The sequence below is a fragment of the Artibeus jamaicensis genome, unplaced genomic scaffold (assembly GCF_021234435.1).
Source record: "Artibeus jamaicensis isolate MK-2021 breed Jamaican fruit bat unplaced genomic scaffold, CSHL_Jam_final contig_3126, whole genome shotgun sequence".
NCBI classification, from domain to species: domain Eukaryota; kingdom Metazoa; phylum Chordata; class Mammalia; order Chiroptera; family Phyllostomidae; genus Artibeus; species Artibeus jamaicensis.
Genome location: NW_026521723.1, coordinates 895,103 through 918,394, shown reverse-complemented (window position 1 = coordinate 918,394; position 23,292 = coordinate 895,103).

Genomic DNA, 23,292 nt, shown 5'->3' with positions numbered 1-23,292 from the left:
CAGATCAGGTGCTTGTATCCCCCTTTTAATTAAAGGTGAAGAAACTGAGCTTTAAGCCACTAAATTACCTGCCCAAGTATACAGAGCTGACCAGGACTGGACCCAGTTCACCTGAAAACAGAACCCTTGCTCTTACTATTTGCACTTGGGTAGGAAAAGTGTTTACAATGCCTGCTACCAAATGGATAACATCAAAACATCATTGGCTTGCTAGCTTTCTACTTTAAGTATTGTGTCCTGAATATGCTCTGTTAGCACCACAACTCATCACTAAATACAAACAAACCAGATTCAGAAACCCATTATGTTACTTCTACAAAAACATTTTATGTGCAGGAAGAAAAATAGAGCTAAAAAGAACAGTTGGCTAGTCCCAGTGACAGCTGCGAATCTTCTTATCTACACCATCAGAGAAATTCTAGGAAGGATGTATTGCAGTGAATTAGAATGAAATGAACTTGGCTGTGTGCCTCTGCAAGCTTTTCACCAGCATTCTGCCTCTGGGATTCCAGTGTTATTGGAAACACACTCTGTTTCATTGCATTAAGCATTCTTTAACTGTGGGGAAAATTCAATTCTGTTTTGAGACAAAAAAACCCCACATATTTGAGTAATCCTAGGATCTACCTGTAAGCTCTATGCTGCTATGATAAAGTAACACTCCTGAAGTGAACAAAGCTTTGTTTCTCTGTGTACACAGAGTGTGCATAGAGAGCATACATAGAGAGCCACATGCATGTGTTAGTGGTAGGAGAAAAGAGAGTATGAAACCATCAAAGAAAGAGACATCTCACACTACCTTTATCCAAACTAAACTCATCAACTTGTCCCCAGTCTTGCTCCTCTTGTTGGGTGTTCTACCTCAATAAATGGACAGCATCCACCCAATTGTCCAAAGCTGAAACCAAGCATTGAAAGTGGCTTGTCTCTCCCTTTCCATTCACACCCTTCATTCCTACTATCTAATTATTTCTTAATCCCTACCTTTAACTTCAGCTCCACATTTACTACCTGAAATAAAGTCACCATTATCTCTTTCCTGATTTGCAGAAAAACTTCCCAACTGCTCTCTCTTCATCTTGTTTGTTCCATTAAACCATTCTCCAACTATTTCTAGGTAGTCTCATCTTTTAAAATTTTTGCTTGTAGTAAAATGCACATGCAATTTACCATCTTAATCACTTTTAAGTGTACAGCCAATGGTAATAAGTATGTTCACACTGTCTTCCTACCATTGCCGCTGTCTGTTCATAGAACTCTGTTCATCCTACAAAACTAAAATTTTATACCTTGTACATTAATTCCCCTTGAAACCACCATTTTATTTTTGTCTTTATAAGTTTGACTATCCTAGGTTTGTCTTTATAAGTCTTCATAAGTTTGACTATCCTCAAATAAGTGGCTTCATATAATATTTGTCCTTTTAAGACTGACTTATTTCACTTAGCATAATACCCTCAAGGTTTATCAAGGTTGTAGCATGTATCAGAATGTCCTTTCTTTTTTAAGGCTGAATAATACTTCATTTCACACACACACAGACATTTTGTTTATCCATTTATCTGTCAGTAGTCACTTGGGGTGCTTCCACCTTTCAGTTACTGTGGAAAATGCTTCTGTGGACATGGGCATAGAAAAATCTCTTGGAGTCTCTGATCTCAATTTTTTGGGCATATATATACCCAGAAGTAGGACTGCTGGGTTCATATGGTAATTATATTTTTAATTTTTTGAGGAACTGCCACACTGTTTTTCATAGAAACTGAACTATTTTATACTCACATTAACAGGCACAAGATTTCAATTTCTTCATATTCTCACCAATACTTGTTATTTTGTTTTTTGATAGTATCCAGCCAAATGGGTGGTATCTCTTTCTAATCTGATTTGTATTTTCTTAATGATGAGTGATATTAAACATTTTTTATGTATCTGTTGGAAATCTATGCCTTTTTTTGAGAAATATCTATTCAAACTCTGTGCCCATTTTTTAATTAAGCTGTTTGTCTTTTTGTTGTTGAAGTATAATCTCCTTTTTATCTCCCACTATCATTTTTAATTTGCAATTACAGTTCTATCATATTTTATTTATTTATAATTTAAGCTCATCTTTAAAGTGCACATAATAGAGTGCTGTCTTTTTTAGCAGTGTTCCTTTTATCAGTATAAAATGTCAACTTCTCCCTTTTCATGTGTTTTGCCCTGAATTTTATTAATGTGACCCTAATATTGCTATAATAGACATTTGTTGCTGACGATAATTGCACATCTTTTTAATAGCTTTACTGATAAATTGACATATGGAAACTCTACATATTTAATGCACACAATTTGATGAGTTTGGACATAAGCATACACCTGTGAAATCATCACCATGTCCACCACCTCCAAACATTTTCTGGTGATCCTTTATGGGCTTTGGGGGGGATAGGGAACAGTGGTAATAATAATGCTCAATTGAAGATCACTTCTTTAAATATAATTTTAATAGACTATTTTCAAGTATTTTTTTATTATGCTATTATATTTTTCCCAATTTTCCCCCCCTCCACCCTGTCTCCTCAGCCCTCCGGCATTCCCTGACTTAGTTCATGTCCATGGGTTGTACATATAAGTTCTTTGAGTCCTCTGTTCCCTCTACCATTTTTTATCGTTCCCCATCTATTTTGCACCTACTAATTATGCTTCTACTTCCCTGTACCTTCCCCCCCCATTCCTCCCCTCCCTCTCCCCACTAAACTCCCTCCATGTGATGTCCATTTCTCTGATTCTGTGCCTGCTCTGGCTGTTTGCTTAGTTTTTGTTTTCACTGCTTGTCTTTTCTTTTCTTTTAGGTTCATTTGTTAATAGTTGTGAGTTTGTTGTCGTTTTACTGTTCATAGTTTTGATTTTCTTTTTCTTAAATAAGTTCCTTTAATATTTCATATAATAAGGGCTTGGTGATGAACTCCTTTAACTTGACCTTATCCAGGAAGCACTTTATCTGCCCTTCCATTCTAAATGAAAGCTTTGCTGGATGGAGTAATCTTGGATGTAGGTCCTTGCCTTTCATGATTTCAAATACTTTTTTCCAGCCCCTTCCTGCCTGCAAGGTTTGTTTTGAAAAATCACCTGATAATCTAATAGGAACTCCTTCATAGGTAATGGTCTCCTTTTTCTCTTGCTGCTTTTAGGATTTTTCTCTTTCTCTTTAATCTTAGGTAACTTAATGATGATGTGCCTTGGTGTGTTCCTCTTTGCATCCAACTTCTTTGGGACTCTGGGCTTTCTGGACTTCCTGGAATAGACTATTTTTAGAGAAGCTTTAGATTCTCAGTGAATTTGGGCTGAAGGTATATCTTTAGTCATCCTTGGATTTTCAATCCTTTAAGAATTTTTTTCACTTTTATTTTTCAGTTATAGTTTACATTCAACATTATTTTGTATTAGTTTCAGGTGGACAGCACAGTGATCATACACCTCACAAAGTGATCCCTTTATATTTCAAGCATCCACCAGGCACCATCACAGTTATTATAATATTACCAACTTTTTAAATTGAGTCTCTTTTTACTAGAATATAGGTGGATTTTAAAAATCCAATCTGAGAGATTCTTTTATTAACAAGACAAATGCCTGTATGTGCAAGACATGATGGTGAGGGTTCGGGGAGGAACAGGAAAGACAAGGGCCCTCTACTCCCTGGGCTGGCTAACCTGCCCACACCATTGTGATTGCTGCTTGTATACATTTCTAACTGATTCTTTTGCATTTTCTCCTTACTCTGCCCTCACTTTGTCTCTGGGCTTTCTCCCTTCCTGCTTTCTGTTGTATTAACCTACTTTGTTACTTTTTTTTCATTGAGTGTCTTCAAAAGTACGGTTACATGTTTCTATTATATTAATAATTGCCTTTAAATTTTTACAAGTTCTTAAACATATTTTCTAATATATTCCAGTGTATTCATAATTTTTGTTTTCTTCCTGAACAAGATAAGGAACAGCATGATTTTAATGCCCTCCATATTTCCCCCTCACGTTGACCATGTGATAGCTCAGTGGAACTTTAGTCCCAGCTGTTACTAAACCCATCTTTTTGGTATTTTTGCTTTTAAAATCGATTAATAGCTTAATTCATCAATGTGTTTTACCAATTTCCTCATTTGCCATTGAAGCCATTACTACTAGCTGGAGTATATGTACCTTACAATTTTTTTTCAGTAAGGGTCTATATGTGGCAAATTCCAATACATTTGTAGTCTGAAAATATTTTAACCCTAATTCCTGATAAATAGTTTGAAATACAAGTATTTATGTATTACAAAGGGGTTCTTACCAAGGTTTTTTAGTGTTATTGTATCTAATACTATCAACGGTAAATCTTATATTATTTTTTCGACTATAGTTTATATTCAATATTATTCTGTATTAGTTTTAGGCATATAACATAGTAGTTATACAACCATGTAGTTTACAAAGTGGTCCCCTCAATATTTCAAGTACCCACTTGGCCCAATATGTAGTTATTACAATATTGTTGACTATATTCCCTATGCTGCAGTTTACAGCCCTGTGACAATTCTGTAACTACCAATTTGTACTTAATCTCTTCACTCACCCCTCAACCCCCCTCCCATCAGTCTGTTCTCTGTATCTATGAGGCTGCTTCTCTATAGTTTGTTTGGTTCTTTAGATCTCAGATATAATGAAATTATATGGTATTTGTGTTTCTCTGACTTATTTTATAGGATAAATCTGATACTATTTTAATGATTATTTTTTGAGTTTATATTATATCTCTGGTAGATGTTAGGGTGTTCCCATTATATATAATGTTCCAAAGCATTAAACATGTCTAGATAGATTTTATTTTTGTATTGTTCAGTATTTTATGAGACTGTTTTCAGCTCAAGAACTCATATCTGTCTTTTCTCTTCTCATTTCTGTACTGCTTATTGAAAATTCTTTTATATGTATTTCATTCAATGTATAGTAAATCATTTTAATATATTTCAACTCCTAGCTTTTCTTTGGTATTTCTCTTCTTTATATTCTTCATGCCACACTCTGAGAAACTTTACGTTAATCTTTGAGTTTAATGATTTGTTCTTCAGCTTCTTTTATAGTTGCCATTTCTCCCTTGTTCTTGAATGATAAAATGAATATTTATTTTACAGTCCTTTCTTTGTTTCTGTAGTAGCTCTAGCTCTCTGAGGATCAGTTACCTCAGTTATTCTGTTTATTGTCTATCTTTTGTGGTTTTGCTCTTCCTCAGGCACGCAATTTTTTCTGTGAGCTTGTCTTTCACAGGTTTTTCTTAAGTGCCTCCCAGATGGTGACTGTCCCCCAACAGGTGGTCCTGCAGTGACCTCATCCCTTACCCTTCTTCAAGGACAACCCTGAGAAGGCCCAGACCTGGTATACAAAGGAGCGTATCCTTTCCAGACCCTGTTCCCATGTGACAGAGGAACTCCAAGTCCACTCAGGGGTAGGTGGTCCCTCTCAGCCCCCAGCCATGGCAAATGGGACAGTGTCGGCCCTGCTTCTGAATGTTGGTAGGTTCAGGTCCCACAGTCGTAGTCCCTTATAAGCTCAATGCTTTAGGCCCTTCTGCTACTGTGGGTCTCTGCCTATTCCTCCATCCCCTCATTTTTAGGCCAATTTTCAAGTTTCTGATTTAAAGATTTCCCTTTCTTTCCTGTTTTAAATCATGAAAATCTATTTAATAATACCAATTTTAATATATTGACATAATTTCTTCATGTCCAGAATGCAAGGGGGATTTTCTGCATATTCAATTTTTTGATGTTCAATTTGCCATCTTCAAGTAGATAAAGTAGCTGGTCAAAACACAAATATGACTGCTCTTTTCAACATGTGTGCCATTGCAGCTCCCAGATGCTTTCTGGATAAATCAAAAGGCTTATTATGACTTTAAATATTTTGTGATATGACTTCTGCCAACCTCTTCAGATTCATCCCTCATGGTTTGCTAACTAAAGCTCCCATACACAGCTGTGAACCTCACCCTCAGACTTTTCCAAAAGCTGCTCCCTCTATGTAGAACAGTTTTCCCACCCATTTTGCCTTCATACATTAGGTCTCAACTAACCTAGGAGTCAGTTTCCTCAGGAAGTTCTCTGTAACTAGGAATCAGACCAGATGTCCATCCTGAGAGTAGTCTAAGTTCCTTATGCAGGTAGTCACTGTGCTATAGCACTTAGCACTATGTACTTGAGAGCCGCGCTGCACAACGGTTACTGCTTCTGGACTGTGCTTCAGGTGAGCTGGGACATGCATGCCTCACTGCCTGGCACCCAGTAGGAACTCCATGTGTGTTACTCAACACAGTATGTGTGCCAAGAAATGTAAGGAGGGAGGAGGGTAGGAAGGACATTAGAAAGGGAAAAAAGACCTGGAGATTCAAGAATGTCTTAGACTGCACTCCCACCAACAGTGAACTAAGGACCCCGTTTCCCCACAACCCCTCCAACATTTGTTGTTTGTTGCTTTGTTTATGATAGCCATCCTGACTGGTGTAAAGTGGTATCTCATTGTGGTTTTAATTTGCATCTCTCTGATAGCTAATGATATTGAGCATCTCTTCATGTGTCTCTGAATGTTCTGTATGTCCTCCTTGGAGAAGTGTTTGTTCAAGTCCTTTTCCCATTTTCTAATTGGGTTGGGTGTCTTCTTAGAGTGGAGTCGTGTAAGTTCTTTGTATATTTTAGAGATTAAACCTTTGTCTGAGGTATCATTGGCAAATATGTTTTCCCATACAGTTGGTTGTCTTGCTAATTTAATACTGTTTTCTTTAGCCATGCAGAAGCTTTTTATTTTGATGAGATCCCATTTGTTTATTCTTTCCTTTACATTCCTTGCTCTAGGGGACATATCAGTAAAGAAGTTGCTGCGTGAAATATCTGAGATTTTCTTGCCAATGTTCTCCTCTAGGACTTTAATGGTGTTATGACTTACATTTAAGTCTTTTATCCACCTTGAATTTATTTTGGTGCATGGTGTAAGTCTGTGCTCAAGTTTCATTTTTTTGCATGTAGCTGTCCAGTTCTCCCAACACCATTTGTTGAAGAGGCTATCTTTACTCCAATGTTCATAGCAGCACAATTTACAATAGCCAAGAGTTGGAAGCAACCTAGGTGCCCATCAGTAAATGAATGGATCCAAAAATTGTGGTACATATACACAATGGAATTCTATGCTGCAGAGAGAAAGAAGGAGCTATTACCCTTTGCAACAACATGGATGGAACTGGAAAGCATTATGCTGAGTGAAATAGGCCAGGTGCTGAAAGACAAATACCATATGATCTCACCTTTAACAGGAAGCTAAACAACAAAACAAACAAGTAAGCAGAAAAAAAAAACCCAAAAAACAAAGACACTGAAATAGAGAACAAGGGGATAGTGACCAGAGGGGAGAAGGAAGGGAAGTTAAGGGGAAAAAGGGGGAGGGATTTGGAGGAACAAATAGGAAGGACACAGGGACGAGAACTAAGGGGGGGGAGGAAATGGGAGGGAGGTGGGGAGCAAGGGGCAGGGGAGGCTGGGATGGGAAAAATAGACAAAAAACTGTACTTGAAAAATAACTAAATAAAATTTTTTAAAAAAAAAGAATGTCTTAGACTATATCCTTTATTCATGAAAATTTGACTTTTCTTTATTTAAACATTTTAAGATCCATCTGCCATCATTCTGCCCCGTCTTTTCTCTCCTGTGCACTCCCACTCCTCAAAGACTGCAGTTATTTTTCACTGTGCATTTCAGCTGTATTCATTTGCTAGGGTTGCCATAATAAAATCCAGAGTATGAGTTAAAAAAAAAAAAACAGGAAAAAATATTGTCACACAGGGCTGCAAGCTAGAAGTTCAAGAGTAAGTCCAAGTATCAGCTGGGTTGGTTACCTCTGAGAACTGTGAGAAAGAAGCTGACCGTGCCTCTCTTTAAGCTTCTGGTCATCTCAGATGTTCACTGGCTTGTAGGTGTCCTCTCCTTGTGCCTTCGCATAATCTTTTCTCTGCATATATCTGTCTCTTCCCATGCCATTATTTCTAAGGATATTAGTTATATCAGACTAGAGGCCCACTCTATTCCAATAAGAACTGGCCTGAACTAATTATCTACAATGATTTTATTTCCAATAAGGTCACATTCTGAGGCACTGAGGATTAAGATTTCAACATATAAATCTAGGGCACCACAATTCAATCCTAATACCAGTCAAGATTTTAGCCAATGTTACTGCAGCATTAGTTCTGGACTCACCTCTACTGAAAAAAATCGTAATGCTTCATACTAAAAGATATCTAAAAAGAAAAAGTTCAAGCCCTTTTGTTACTGCAATTGTCTTCAACAGAAATAGTTTTGATATCACATGAAAAAGTGACTTCAACATACTTGCTTCCTGAAAATAAGTTGTCTTCAAGAATAACGAGGACTAAAACCCTGATAATATATTCTATTACCAATCCAAAGAGGAAACCTTGATCAAATGGGTATTACTCATTTACTGGCTAAAGAAACAACTTCTTTTAAGGATGGTTTGCCTCACAAATAACAGCCTTTGGAGGATTTATATCAGTAGCTATTTGTTCTCTAGAAGTAAGTTTTGTCAAATAAGCAGGAAAAATTACTTTTTAACTACTGCATTTTAGAACTCATTTGCAGTGCCCTCTATTCTGAAGTCAGTAACATACTGTTACTAACCCCAATGCTACACCATACTCTCAGCTATTGTTACTCCAGAGCATCACCAACCAAAATGAGCATTTCTCCTGACTACTAGTAATTTTCAACAATAATAGAGTCATAAATTTCCCTAAGGCAGGTGGGTTGTAGTGTAACTTCTAATGGAGCAAAGTACTTATGCTGACAGACCAAAAAAGAATTATTGTTCAAGATTCAATAAACCTGGCAGAGATAGGCTGGATTTTAAAATGATGTAAGATTCTAAATCAAGGTCCTGGTGAATTCAAAGTCTTACATCAACCTTCCTTTACCTCTTGGCCTGCCCCAAAGTTGGCTTAAACTACCCAGTGTGTAACTTCTGAGTGTATTCATAAGTCCAAATCAGACTTCCTCTATCAGGCTTCTACCAAAAGGACCAGCTCCTAGCAAGATCTTAACTTCCTCTTTAAAAATCAGATCAAACAATTATTCATGTTGAGATCTAATAAAGTACTAATAACTTAAACATATTTCTAAAGAGATTCAAGTTTAGGCCAAAGAATTGAAGAAATCTTTTTTTTTAATTTTTTAAATTTAATTATTGTTCAAGTGCAGTTTTCTTTCTTTTACTCCCATCCCAGCCCCCCCCCAGTGCTCCCCACCTCCCTCCCTTTTCCACCCCCCTTAGTTGTTGTCCATGTGTCTTTTATACTAGTTCCTGTAAATCCTTCCCCTTTTTTCCTTGAAATTCCCTCCCCTTTCCCCTCTGGTCACTGTCCCCCCTTCTCTATTTCAGTGTCTGTTTTTATTTTGCTTGCTTGTTTGTTTTGTTGCTAGCTTCCTGTTAAAGGTGAGATCATATGGTATTTGTCTTTCAACACCTGGCTTATTTCACTCAGCATAATGCTTTCCAGTTCTATCCATGATGTTGCAAAGGGTAGGAGCTCCTTCTTTCTTTCTGCTGCATAGAATTCCATTGTGTATATGTACCACAATTTTTTAATCCATTCATTTACTGACAGGCACCTGGGTTGCTTCCAGCTCTTGGCTATTGTAAATTGTGCTGCTGTGAACATTGGGGTGCATAGGTTCTTTTGGCTTGGTGTTTTAGAGTTCTTAGTATATAATCCCAGCAGTGGAATTGCTGGGTCAAAAGGCAGGTCCACTTTTAGTTTTCTGAGAAAATTCCATACTGTTTTCCACAGTGATTGTACCAGTCTGCAATCCACCAACAATGGATTAGGGTCCCCCTTTCACACCCTCTCCAACACTGGTTGTTTGTTGCTTTGTTTGTGATGGCCATTCTAACTGGTATAAAGTGGTATCTTATTGTGGTTTTAATTTGCATCTCTCTGATAGCTAACGATACTGAGCATCTTTTCATGTGTCTCTGGTTCTTCTGTATGTCCTCCTTGGAGAAATGTCTGTTCAAGTCCTTTGCCCACTGTTTAATTGGGTTGCTTGTCTTCTTGGAGTGGAGTCATGTAAGTTCTTTGTATATTTTGGAGATTAAACCCTTGTCTGAGGTATCATTGGCAAATATGTTTTCCCATACGGTTGGTTCTCTTTTTATTTTAATACTGTTTTCTTTAGTTGTGCAAAAGCTTTTTATTTTGATGAGATCTCATTTGTTTATTCTTTTCTTTATGTCTCTTGCTCTAGGGGACATATCAGTAAAAACATTGCTGTGTGAAATATCTGAGATTTTCTTGCCAATGTTCTCCTCTAGGACTTTAATGGTGTCACAGCTTATCTTTAAGTCTTTTATCCACCTTGAATTTATTTTTGTGTATGGTGTAAGTTGGTGCTTGAGTTTCATTTTTTTGCATGTAGCTGTCCAGTTCTCCCAACACCATTTGTTGAAGAGGCTATTATTACTTCATTTTATGTTGCTGTCCCCTGAAGAAGTTTTTTTGAATTTTAAGTCAAGGAAGAAGTACTTTGGAGGCCTGGATTTCCCTAGAACCCTAAAGTCACCAACTTTCCCTACATATAAGGTCAAAACTCACACTGTTTCCAAGAGGACTCACTCCACCTACTTCACATATATGACCTGTACAAGGATTATTTGGGTTCAGACAAAAAAAGAGCATTGTGCTTATCCCTCCTGACAGAGAATAAATTGTACTTCACAAGAGATATAATAGCATGAAAGAAAAATAGATGACAAATTTTACCATGCTACTCCCACACACACAAAAAATTATCACAAAAAGGAAAGAGGAGAATAGAATTCAAATAACTCACCACTCAGCAGCCACATTAGCTACAACCTGGATAGGGGTTGCACAAGTTGATTTACCCACATCAATTGACTTTAAAAACATTGAAGAGACAACTAAATATTATTCATGATCAGGAGAATCCACTACTTAAAAATTAGTCTTGGGATGACTACAAACATTCACTCACACACACACACACACACACACACACACACACACTATCACATTTGAATCTGCCTCTGGACCTAAGAGCCAATTTTGAAGAGAGAGAGATTTAAGGAACATAATAATTGAACTCCATGATATTAAGGAGATTGATTCAGCAAAACCTAGACCAGGAAACAAATCTATAAAACAAATCATCTAGTTTAACAAAAAAAATTTTGAAGAAAAAAATGAGAGCTTAGTATCCAAAATTTACTAAAAATTTATACAACTCAACACCCAAAAAATCAATTAAAAATGGGCAAAAGACATGAATAGGCACTTCTCCAAAGAGAACATACAGCTGGTCAGCCGGTGTGTGAAAGTATGTTCAATGTCACTAATCATCAGAGAAATGCAAATTAAAAACACAAGGAGGAATGTGAGGTTGCAGGTTCAGATCCAGTCAGGGCGCACGTGAGGAACAACCAAATGATGTTTCTCTCTCCCACTGATGTTTCATTCCCCCTCTTTCTCCCTCCCTTCTCATTTCTCTAAAAAGAAATAAATAAAATCCTTATGATGTAGCCACAGTGAGGCAGCTTTCTGACCTTTCATTCTGAAATCAAGTGGCAGGACTTTCCTGCAAAACCTTCCTTATAGCTGGCCAGGCTGTCTGAAGCCTGTGGATGAGAGTAACTTATCAATGACCAAGTTCACAAGGAGCCTAAGAGTTTCCCCCTTGACTCTGGGGGGCTTTTGAGGCTAACGATCAAGGGCTCTCCCTTTGTCTGCTTCTTCCTTGGTCTTCTGAGCACATAGTGAGTGGGCCACATTAGGGAAGATGAGGGATAAAAGTCTAAACCGTGTGAGAGGACAAAAGGGCAGGAGCCCTGTTCTGTGCCTCTGCACTTGTAATGCCTACCTCCCATCTCTTTGAACTTTTTCAATTTTCCTTTGTTTTTTTTCTTTGAGGAATATTTTCTTTTTTTAATAAACTTTTAAAAAAAGATTTTATTTATTTATCTTCAGAAAGGAAGGGAAGGAGAGAAGGAGAGAAACATCAAGGTATGGTTGCCTCTTGTGTGTCCCCTAATGGGAACTAGCCTGCAACCCAGGCATGTGTCCTGACTGGGAATCGAACTTCAATTCTTTGGTTCGCAGGCCCGTGCTCAATCCACTGAGTTACACCAGCCAGGGCAAGGAATATATTCTTTAATCAAATGTTTATAAAGGGCCCTGGCTGGTGTAGCTCAGTGGATTGAGTGTAGGCCTGCAAATCAAAAGATCGCAGTTCGATTCCCAGTCAGGGAACATGCCTGGGTTGCAGGCCAGTTCCCAGCAGGGGACTCATGAGAGGTAACCACACATTGATATTTCTGTCCTTCTCTTCCCCTTTAAAGATAAATAAATTAAAAATTCTTAAAAAAAAAGATTTCCATTCTTAAAAAAAATGAAGTTAATTCACTTTCTAAAACAAAAGTTTATAAAGGTCTTGCTCACAGTAATGTCAGGCAATATCCATGTTTTCAATATCCAGTGCTATTTATGTTTCCCAGAGATAGATATTTTAATTTACCTGAATTTTATTTTTTTCTTTTTCACTTTTTTTACTGTTGTGTTTATGGTCTAGTCACTTTACAGAGAAGAACCAGATGCATTTAAACTTCATTTTCATTTCTCCAAATTCGTTTATAAACTCCATTTCCATTTCTCTGAACCCACTTGTTGGCGAGCACGCCTGTTGGATATCAGTGCAGCTACGCAAACGCCCTATTTTGTGGTGCGCCTTATCCATGTCCATAACCTGTCCCGACCTTCTCACTGCACCAGAGGAGCCCACAGAGCTTCTATTTCTAATGGCTTAGCAGTGCTCCACCTTCTCATAATAACGTTCATTGTTACTTGTTTAGCTATGACTTTCCCCATGAACACTTGGATGGTTCTCAGTTATATTGCCTTTTGAACTCAAAGCATGTCTGTAAAAATCACTTTTTTGGTTATTTCTCTGGGTTTATTTCCTTGAGGCATAGGTCCAAGGTTAAAGGTTATGAAGAGCTTCACAGGTCAAGTGAGAAGTACTTTCAGTGAAACAGCTGTGGTTTCATCATATGATTTCCTCTCATCAGGGTGAGTTTCATTAGCACTGAGGAAAGAATAAGGAAGAATTTCTCTGGTGCGAACCACCCAGCTGTGGTCTCCCACCCATGGCCACTGCTGAAAACCCACTGACGTTTTACTCAAATTCCCTCAGACCTAGGCCCTGCAGAAATTTCTCACAGGTGAGTCTGGCCCATTTTCTCAAAAAGAGAGTGCTTCCCTGGGGGCAGCTGTGCCTTTTGCTAATCTCAACATGTAGCCCACAGGTCCCAGGCCCATCCTCACAGGCAACAGGTTGCACTAGCTGGGGCATACCTTCCTTACCTAGGCTATCCATGAACAGTTTGTCCTAGGTCCTGACGCCTTTGGAATCTATGCAGTCCATTCTGTGAAGACTGCCGGTCCTGCCCACCCTGCATATCACAGCTACCTCACAGCGCCATGGATAGTACTTCCAGCAACCAAGGAATATCTTTGGAGGGCTCACCACTGCCTTTGGCCCCTAGTCAATTCTCAACACAGTAGTCAGAGGGATCCATGTGAATGTAGGTCAGACCTTGTCTCTCTTCTGCTCAGAACCCACCCTCTCCCCTTGCCAAAGTCCTCTCAAACCAAAGGTCTTGCAGTGGCTACAAGGCCCTGTGGCTTCTGGCTCCCTATTCTGATTCTGACCCCTTCTCTTACCTGCTGCCCACTCTGCTGTAGACACACTGCTCTGCTTGCTGTTCCCCAACACTTCAAACACGCCCCCACCTCATGCTCACTGTCCCCGCTGCTCCTTCTGCCTAGAACACACTTCCCCCAGAAATCAACTTTCCTTTAGGTGTCTGGCCAGATGCCTCATTTCAGTGAGACTTCCTTGAACTCTGTTCAAAACTGCAACCATGCCCTTCTTGTCAGTCACTATTCTCCTTTCCTGTGGTATTTTTTCTGTGGCATACACATACATGTGCACCTATTACATACACACTTATGCAATTGTAGTAGGTGCCCACCATGATGCCCTACGTGCCCTGACAGCGGAGAGTTTTGTCTGTTTTGTTCACTGCCATTTATCTTCAGTGACTCCCGGGATGACCAGTTGGCACAAGGCGGGCACCAACCATGTGTTTCTCTGGTGAATTACCTTGCCCAATGCTAGGCACTAGAGGGATACAGAATTTTACAGGACCACCCCCTGCCCCCCACTGACTCTTGGTTTAGTTGGGAGTTTGACAATTGCTAGTACCTCATAAAGTCAGATTTCTAAGGCTAATACCCTAGAAACTGCTTCGTTTCTCCTAGACTCTGTTACTGCACCTGAGTAAGGATGCCATCAGGAAGAGAGTAGTTTACGGGCGGTGGTTTTGTGGCCAGACCACCTGGTTTCACGCGAGTGCTGCTGGTTTGGACAGATATCTTAGCTTTTTTATTACTTGGTTGTGTTTTTCTATGAACATGGATGTTTCATTAAAATCCTAGAGAATAATAGTTGTCAATCTTGTTACATGCAACCCTTGAGTAGGAGAGGCCCATAGTACACAGTACCTAACTCAGCTGTTAAGGATTCTTTTGGTCCAAAACTAGACCTTGACCTAGCACATCCATTAGAATTACTGTGATTTAAAAAAACAAATAAAAAAGTAAAACAGCAAGAGTTGGAGACGATATGGAAAAATTGGAATCCTTGAGTACTGTTGGTGGAAATGTAAAATTAAAAGGAGAATTGTCACATGATCCTGCAATTTCAGTTCTGGGTATACACCCACAAGAATTGAAAATAAGATCTCAAATGGATATTTGCAGTCCCATGTCCACAGCAGCATCGTTCATAATAACCAAAGGATGGAAGCAACCCAAGTGTCCAGTGACAGATGAGTGAATAAACAAAGTGTGATCTACACGTACAAAGGAATACCACTCAGGCTTATAAAATAAAGTCTGACATACGCTGCAACAAGAATGAACCTTGAGGAATTTATGCTAAGGGAGGTAAGCCAGTCACGCAAAGACAAATATGCTATGATTCCACCTACAGAAGTGCCGGGAGTAGTCAAACCCACAGAAACTGAAAGTAGAAAGGTGGTTGTCAGGGACGGGGTGGCTGGGTGGGGGGAGTGGAAGAGGGGTTGTTTAATGGGTATAGAGTTTCAGTCTTGCGAAATGTAAAAGTTCTGGAAATTGGTTGCACAACATTGTAGCTATACTTAACATTGCTGAACTCTACACATACAAATGGTTAGATGGTAAATCTCATGCTATCCATTTTTAACTACAATTAAAATTCTTGAATAAAAAAACACTTAGAAAATAAGAAAAATCTCTTTGGTGGACATTTGAATACATGGGCACCAACTCCTTGTGGAAGCACACTGGTCTCAAAACATGAAGCACAATTTTTTTCGAAGAAAGAAAAATCAGCAGGTATTAAAGTTCCTCCATGTTCTACTCCTCCTCGATTTCCTGAGAGGACTGTCATCCGGTGGAATCGGCAGTCTCCAACTGAGGAGGCAGGTGGACGGCACTTTCCACACCTGGCATTCACCATCTCGTGATAGGACTTATCCACAAAGAGTTACTGGTTTACAAGGGATGGTGACCTCACCAGGGACAAAATGGCTCAACGGGGAAAGGAACCATTGATGTGAAGCTTCAGGCTTCACTAATGATTGACCAGTGACTAAGATTTCTTCCCATTGCAGGAAGAGGACCCAGAACAAGGAAGGCAGAGAAGCACAGGAGTGGCGTATCTTTCAGCACTGGCCTGGGTGAAGACCGTGGTGCATAGGAAAGATCAGCAGCACAAGAGAATATACTCTCCTTTATCTTTGAGAAGTGTATGTAAGCTAACTGAATCGCTCTAAGCTAACTGAATGTTCTATCATATTCACTAGCACATGAGACACCCAATAATTGTTCATTGCCAGTATTATGCTGGGAATCATAAAATATCTTGTGAGCCAATGCACAGAACTTGAATTATATCCTGTAAAAATGCAAAAACAATAAAGGGTTTTTTTAAATCTTTTAAAAAATTTAAGAGTGATATAATTACATGTGTGTTTTAAGGGGGAAAAAAACACTCCAGGACATTTTGACCATAGGCAAGGTCAGGGATCAACAAAGTAAGGGAGACCAGCTTGGAGGTTAATAAAAGGAGAGTAAGGCTCCAAATGACAAATGAGAGGGGTACAAACCAAGATATGAGTAGTTACACTGTAACTGGCCTAAAATCCAAACGGACCCTGTTTATTCTCAGTCAGCAGGACTGGGAATATCAAATGAGCAAAGGAAAGGCTTCTTTTGTTTACTCTGTGCCTCCAGAGAGGAAATGAGATAGTAGCAAAAATGATAAACAAAGCCTTTCTGCCCAGAGCTTCTTGAAGGAGCAGCCAAGTTTCCATACGCTGTGTGGAAGGCTAGAAAGAAGCTGACTGACTGCAAGGCCTTTTGCTGTTAAACTTCCCAGAGCCTAAAACATAAAGGCACTGGACAAGAGTCATGGGGAGATTCCACCACCGAGGTAGGAGATTCCCCTTGCATTGCTTACCCACAGCTAAACACAGAAACTGGTTCTGGTTAAGCAGTGATTGATCACAGATGAAACAGATTCTTATTCTTAAGTGGACCTGGGTGTTTGAAAAATCTTTATTTGTATACTCCTACTTAGATAAAAACAATGACTTTCAAAATATTTTTACTAGCAGTACTCTTTATTAAGTTAAATCATGCACAGACCCACAGTGTATAAAGAACATAAAACGCTGAACTGTTTGGACAGAATTTGGGTGTGTTATGTTTGAGGCTGGTACGGGGAGGTGAGAAGGAAAGAAACTTCCTCTCAACAGCCTTCTCCGTGCTCCTAGAAACCAGTATGAAAACCACGTATGCAAGGATAAATAAAACTTCTACCCTTGAATAGAAAGCAAGGTTTTTTCAAGTTGGAGTTTGAATAATGCCAAATGGGAGTAAACATGCAGTAGAATGAATTTGTAATATGCTAACTATATATCCCCACTCACCTCACCCCATGTATTCTTTGCTCACTAGCCTTTACCCACGAGGCAGATAACATTACTTGCAAGAGTCAAAGCCAAAACAATCACAGTGAGAGAACAAACATACATATTGTTACATATACATTTAAGCCTCAAAGTATACTTTTGTAAATCCATGCCATATAAAATAGTTTTGTAAGGTGTGGCTTTCCATATATCAAAAACTGAGTTATCTGCATAAAAAAATCAATGTACAAGAATTTTTGCCTAGTCACTTGGAGGGAATAAAAGTTAGTTCATAATCTTGCTGGATTCAGAGAAGCCTGCCTGGCCTCCTCCTAATCCTTGGGAACGAGCAGAAGGAATGATCAAAAATGGCTTCCATGTGGGAAATTCTGGAGGCTGGGTCTCACTTCCCATGCACAGATCAAGGAGACACCAAAGGTAATGCAGATTTTGATACATTTACCCCACGTCAGTTTCTGCCAACAGTAAAGTTAAACAAAAAAAGTAGGCAGAGAGGAACTGCAAGACTCTGGGTCCTAAAGGGCCCTAAAGAAGTATCCAAAAGCCTCTTGTGCCTTTCCAACATGATTGTGGGACACAATGGAATGAGAGCCCTGTGACTGGAACAAGAATTGAGTTATTTTTCCCAAATTGTGAATCATGCAAGTCAGAACCTTAAATGACTACATAATCACAAATATAACTGAATTTACCTGGTGTTTTCTGCAGGTGGAGCCGAGGGCTTGAGGTAAAAAGATAATAAAGCACATTTTGTACAACTAAGTTACAACCTGCAGAAATGTATACCAAAACACTAATGAAAAATATTTTATTATTAAAAGTCCCAACCTATACTAGCAATTGGTTTCACTAAAGCACATTCAGATAGATCATAAATTTTAAAAACAGAGACACACAGTGGTTTCTCCATAAGGACAACAACAGAGACACAATTTCATCACCAAAACCTTTTGGGCAGACGAGTTTCTGAACTCAGAATGTTTCAGATTTTAGACAGGTTATACTTTATATTATGTAACAGCCCCAGAAGGTTCTAGGATAACACATCACAATCAAAGAGAATATGAATATATGCACTACATGAGACAACACTACAGGAAAATAAAAACAATCCGTGCAGTTTAAGTTTTGCATGCAAATTTTTTTCAGATCAGTCTAGGTTTTGTTGCCAGAGGAGTTCTTTAAAAGCTTTCCATTTCACAGCTTCTTAGATTTTAGAATTGAAGGTAAGGGACTGTGAATCTGTAGAAAGTTTAACATGGTTCAGAGAAGATGTTAAAACACAGTGAACCACAATGAGATATCACCTCATGCCTGTCAGAATGGCCATCATCAATAAATCAACAAGCAACAAGTGCTGACGAGGATGTGGAGAAAGGGGGACCCTCGTGCACTGTTGGTGGGAATGCAGACCGGTGCAGCCACTGTGGAAAGCAGTATGGAGATACTTCGAAAAACTAAAAGTGAAACTGCCTTATGATCCAGCAGTTCCACTTCTGGGAATATACTCCCCCCCCAAAACATGAAACACTAACTTGAGAGAATATATGCACCCCTATGTTCACTGCAGCATTATTTAAAATAGCCAAGTTGTGGAAGTAGCCCAAGTACTCATCAGTAGATGAGTGGATAAAAAGCTGTGGTACATTTACACAGTGGAATACTGATCAGCCATAAAAAAAGAAAAAAGGAAATCTTACTCTTTGCAATTTGCAACACCGTGGGTGAACCTGGAGAGTACCATGCTGAGTGAAAAAAGCCAGTCTGAGAAAGGCAAGTGGCTTATGATTTCACTCAGATGTGGACTCTAATGAAAAAATGAACTAACAAACAAAATAGAAACAGACTCATGGGTACAAGAAAACAGACTAATAGCTGTCAGAGGGGAGGAGGCTTGGTGGACGAGGTGAAAAAGGTGGAGAGATTAAGCAAAAAGAAAAAGAAAACTTATAGTCACAGACAACAGAAAAGTGATTACTGGAGGGAAATGGGGGTGTAGGGAGGTAGAAGATGGGGAGGGGGGATAAACAGTGATGGAAGGAGAGTTGACTTGGGGTAGTGAGCACATGGTACAACATGCAAATGATGTGGAGAATTGGGCACCTGAAGCCTATATAATTTTATTAACCAATGTCTCCTCAATGAACTCAATAAAAAATCAATTTGAGTTGTACTTTAAAGACTCTGTAGGACTTGAAAAAGAACAAAGATGGACATTTAGACAGAAGCAATTCTATGACTAAAAGATGTAGAGGAAGACAGACCTGTCTAGGAAGTTCAAGTAAATCCATTTGGAAGGGTGATGGTAAGACCTAAGATTTGAAAGGTAGGTTGGGATAAGACTTGGAAGATCAGGCAAAAATCTGAGACTTTTTGAAGAAGGCACTCAGATGACACAGTGACTTTTAATCAAGAAAGGGTTGTAATTATTGGTGCACATGATCGAGTGCCGAGAGCAGGCGGCAAGGGAAGGGACGAGGTCCTCCCACCAGCCATGTCCTACAGACCACCATCAGCTGAGATTCTGCCGGGCAAGGAAAGTTCCGTGTCTCAGGACTTGGTCTTCTTCAGCCTCAGTTCAGAATACACTGAGGACCAGGACTTTAAGATAAAATGATAGGATGTCTCAACTGTCAGTCAATAGAGCCAGGTGTCCTCCACAACACAGAAAACCAGTGGAGTGGGAGGAAGGAATTCATATGCAATTTGTTTCAATAGACCTTTAAGAGTACCCGACACTTGGTATGTGTTTTTAACTGGTGTGTCAGAAGAGGCTAGGTTATGTGGGGTAACAAGTTAACTCCCAAATCTCAAAAACTTTACTTACTCCATGTCCAGCCTGCTCTGTGGACTGTTCTCCTACACACAATGCCCTGAAACTCACGCTGAAAACGTGGGTCTACACCACCTGGAATGTGTGGGCTGCCAGTTTGCTTCAGCCCAAAAGAGACATGTGTCTCTTCTACTTTCCGTCAATTGGCCAGAATCAGTAGCATGGCAAAGGAGGCTAAGAAATCTAGGGAATAAAGAAAAACACATAGAAGGGGGGGAAGAGGAAAAAAATGTACTTGAAAAGTAACTAAATAAAATTTAAAAAAAAAAAGAAAAAAAAAAGAAAAACACATAGAATATTTGATGAGCACTAGCTCCCTAAGCCACAACTGAATAGATTTTATAATAATTTTATTTTTTTAAAGTTTTTTCAGGGTATCTTGTAATGTTGAAGAAAATACAAGTTTACTTAGCTTTAGTTGTACATATATTCTTGCTTTGTTTATAAGTCCACACATTGTGAATTATACTGAAATTCTTTCTGTGGCAAAATTCAAGATATAAATTCGACAATACTGGAATAATTTCAACAAATTTTCAATAAAATTTGAAATTACCCTGTAAATTATGTATTTGCTCAAGGTATCCCTTGCCCTAAGTCTTACTATAAAGGCAACTATTTTATTGGGTTGTACAAAAAGTCTGTTGGCTTTTTTCTGTACAATGGCTCCTAGTAGCACTTAGTTGTCTTTAACTTCATTCAAAACAATTTTGTTAGATTGTGTAGCATGCATTTAAAAATGTTATCAAGTCCTGGATGGTGTAGCTCAGTGGATTGAGTGCTGGCCTGCGAACCAAAGGGTCACAGTTTGATTCCCAGTCAGGGCAGGTGCCTCCTTCCCTTCCCCTCTCTCTAGAAATAAAGAAATAAACCCTTTTTAAAAATCTCTCTTAAAAAAATCACAACTGGTGAATTTTTGTGCAGCCATTTTAATATTAAAGATGGAAGAAAATAAGCAACATTTTCAGTGTATTATGCTTTATTATTTCAAGAAATGTAAAAACACAACTGAAATCTACACAAAAAAGATCTGTGCCGTGTATGGAAAAGGTGCTGTGACTGATCGAGCGTGTCAAAAGTGATTTGTGAAGTTTCATGCTGGAGATATTTTGCTGGACTAATGCTCCATGGTTGGGTAGACCAATTGAAATTGAGAGCAATCAAACCAAGTCATTAATTGAGAACAATCAACATTATACCACATGCGAGATAGCCAACATACTCAAAATATCCAAATCAACAGTTATTGCTGAAAATGAAAAATGTGTCTTTTATTTTATGGGCTTTTTGGTCAACCCAATTATTTACCAAGAAATAATATTTACCTATAAAACTTTCCCAATTGAAAAAAGTTCAATGATTGTAAAGTGGACATATAATTTTTTCCTTTCCTTTTCCAAATAGGAAGTAAATTCAATCCGGGCAGGGGTTGGGGGTGGTCACTATCTTGGGGGTGGTAACGATCAATGAGAGTCATCGCTTGGAATGCGATGACAATATGCTTAGAGGGCTAAAGATTGTAGGAAAAGGAAGCAGCTAAGCAGTTAACACCAAAATTCGCCTGTGCAATAACGAAAGTGTGGCATTTCACTTTATAAACAGGAAACTTCTTTCAGGCCTATAATTGCCAAGGTCAATCCAGCTCGTAATGTTTAAACTTTATTAGGACAGAGGTTACCATCTACAGACGATGTTTCCCCTCCACCCACTGGTGCCTTCCCTAAATGCAGAGAGGACAGAGCTGTTGTGGGGCTGACTCTGCCATAGTCACACACCCTGACTCACGCTATTGGTAAACAGAGCAGAAGTCATGTCACAAGGCTTGGGGCTGGCTGAGCAGGAAGCCTGAAATAGCAAACCCCAGAGCTTAATTTAGAACCCTTACCATGTCAAGCTTATGAAATACCACGGAGCTGCTATTACAAAAAAGAAAGAGAGAGGGAGAGAGAGAGAGAGAGAAAGAGAGAGAGAGAAAGAAAGAAAGAGAGAGGGGAAGGAAGGAAGGAAGAAGGAAGGAAGGAAGGAGAAAGGAAGGAAGGAAGGAAGGAAGGAAGGAAGGAAGGAAGGAAGGAAGGAAGGAAGGAAGGAAGGAAGGAAGGAAGGAAGGAAGGAAGGAAGGAAGGAAGGAAGGAAGGAAGGAAGGAAGGAAGGAAAGAAGAAGGAAAGAAAGAAAGGAAGAAAGAAAGAGAAAAAGAAAGAAAGGAAGGAAGGAAGGAAGGAAGAGAGATAGTGGCATTTTCAAAAAACATACACTTGCAGTCTTTTAACTGATAGATCACATAAAGATAAAAACTTTAACTGGGGAAAAGCTACATTGTAAATAATGAAGCCTTATGACACTGAATTTTGGGCAGAGGCACCTTCAGTTGAAACAGTTTTTGTGAAAAACAAAGGTTTGAAGCATTCAAGCTTTTGCTTATCCTCCCTGTGGTCTGAAATAGTCTTTGGTTGTTTTGGACGTTTATGTTTATTTAGTTTAACTTGGTTCTGTTTAAATTGGTAGAAAGAACTTCTATGAAGGCAGCAGATTCTTGATTATTTTTCTCTTCTATAAGACTCCCCCATTAAATGCTTACACCCCTGGCCAGGTGGCTCAGTTGGTTTGTCATCCCATCCACCAAAAAGTTGTGGACTCAGTTCCTGGTCAGGGCACAAACCTAGTTTGCAGGTTCGATCCCCAGTCAGGGTTCATAAGAGAGGCAACCAGTCAATTGATGTTTCTCTCTCACATCAGTGTTTCTCTGTCTCCCCCCCCCAACCCCCTCTCTAAAAAGCAGTAAACATATCCTCAGGTGAGGATTTTTTTAATGCCTCATTCAACCCAATAACAATATTAAAGGTAGAAAAATAAGTGAATAGTAAACTCAACATAATAAAACTCTAACTCCATTTGTAGTTTCTAGTTTTCCAGGCCCCTGATATCTATAGAAGAATAAAAGCAAGCTGCTAGTTCCTTCTGCCCTTCCTTCATCCAATCTCTTTCCCAGCACACAAACTCATTTCTTTGAAAATGGTAATTTCCCATAAAAAACAGGCAAGTTTAAAGAATTACCAGGACTTACTGGTAATTCACCCATCCCCCTCCACAGGGTTTTGTTTGTTTGTTTTTTTTGAGAGAACGGAAAGGGAAAGAATCTCAAAAATATTTAAGGAAATGCAGAGACTGGGAAGTTGTGCCAAACAACTTAATAAAAGCAAGTCACATTAAACAAAATAAACAAATGAGCAAAATAGAAACAGAGACATGGACCATGGAATAGACTGACAGCAGTCAGGGGGAACAGGGTAGGGCAATAATGGTGGGAAGAAGGGGAAGGGACTGGT